Genomic DNA, 1911 nt, shown 5'->3' with positions numbered 1-1911 from the left:
ATGTGTATGTGTGTATGTGTCTGCGGTGTATTGTGTGTATGTGAGTATGCAGGAAATCCCACAATCAAAGTTTCCAGGTCATTCTTTAAATTTTTTTTTATTTGTGCTATTTGTGTGTGTGTATGTATGTGTGTGTGTGTGTGTGTGTGTCAATATGTTTGTGCAGGAAATCCACAAACTTTCCAGGTGACTTTAAAAATGTTTTAAATTGCATTATTTTTGTGTGTGTACATGTATGTATGTGCATATGTGTATGTGCATATGTGTATGAATGTGTATGTGTGTATATGTGTGTATGATATATTGTGTGTATGTGTGTTGTGTGTATGTATATATGTGTGCATGTGTGTGTGTCTGTGTGTATCTGTGTATGTGTGTATATGTGTGTGGCATGGATATGCATATGGGGTGTGTACGTGTATACGGAGTATGTGGGGTATGTGTGTATATGTGTATGTGTGTGTTTATGTGTATATCTGTGTATTGGGGGGAGGCTTTGGGGAGCAGGTTCACTACATTCACCCTGAGTTAAAAGGATCAAACCCAGGTGCCCAGGCCTATGTGACAAGGGCTTTTTCACCTGCTGAGCCATCCACCAGTTTCCAGCTCAATCTTTGGCCCAGGGAGTATAGAGGTCATAACAATATTGTCTTTTGATACAGAATATTGTTCCTGGGCATGATGGTATATACCTTCAATCCCAGCACTTGGGAGGTAGAGAGAGGATATCTCATGAGTTCAAGCTCTGCATACTGAGCTCCACAGAGAGATCCTGTCTCAAAAGAAAAAAAATTAGGAGGAGGAGAAGGAGGGGGAGGAAGAGGAAGAGGAGAAGAAGGAAGCAGACCATGATAGAGGAGGAGCCTGACAGAGAAGGGTGGGTGGGAATGGAGACGTGGCCATTAGCTTCCTCAGAATTCATCTTCAGGTCTGATATAAACTCTGAAATTGTTGCCTTTTTAAAGATTTTCATCATTTCTAATTATGTGTCAGTGTGTGTGTGTGTGTGTGTGTGTGTGTGCATGTAGACATGTACATATGAGGATAGGTGCCCTTGGAGGCCATAGGGGTGGGATCCCTCAGAGCTAGAGTTATAAATGGTGGGAGCCACCTGATGTGGGTGTTGGGAATTGAACCCGGTCCTCTGGCAGAGCAGCAAGTCCTCTTAACTACTGAGCCAATCTCTCCAAGCACTGAAATTCTCTTACCAGTTTCCTGTCCTTCAATATCTTTCAAGTCTCATGATTGTTGGAATATCAGGGTATCGTAGAGAATGGTGGAGTCCTTCTCTTCTTAGGAAGCCAGAATCCAGGAAACCCAACAGCCAGCCACTAAGGTGTCTTGAGCCAGGCTTTATGGTTCTCATCTCTCAGATTCAGAGAATGAAATTCATGGACCAAAGAAAGTGGGTTTTAGACGTCTGTTATAGATTTGTAGGTGGAAGCTTAAGAGGGAGGGATGGAGAGAGGGAGGCAGGGAAGGGGGGAGGGAGAGAGGGAGGGAGGGAACTTGAGCTGAGCTCCTGTAAGCACACATGGTCCCAAGAAATAGAGTACAATCTAACACTTTCTCTGAACCTTTTTAAAGGACTTATGCAGGCAGGCATGGTGGCACACACCTTTGATCATGAAATTCCTTCTCTCTCCACCCAGCCATTGGCAGTTGGTTCTTGATTGATTGATCAAAAACCAGTTGGGGTCAAGGACCTTCAGCATTTGGACACACAGATTCCTGATTAATTCAAGTGAGGCAGAGGTAGGAAGATCTCTGAGTTCAAGGTCTGCCTGATCTTTACATAGTGAGTTCTAGGACAGCAAGGACTACATAGAGAGACTCTGTCTCAATAGATATATAGATGATTGATAGATAGATAGATAGATAGATAGATAGATAGATAGATAGATAGATAGA

The sequence above is a fragment of the Grammomys surdaster genome, unplaced genomic scaffold (assembly GCF_004785775.1).
Source record: "Grammomys surdaster isolate TR1022 unplaced genomic scaffold, NIH_TR_1.0 591, whole genome shotgun sequence".
In the NCBI taxonomy this organism is placed as follows: domain Eukaryota; kingdom Metazoa; phylum Chordata; class Mammalia; order Rodentia; family Muridae; genus Grammomys; species Grammomys surdaster.
Note: the sequence above shows the minus strand (reverse complement) of the source record.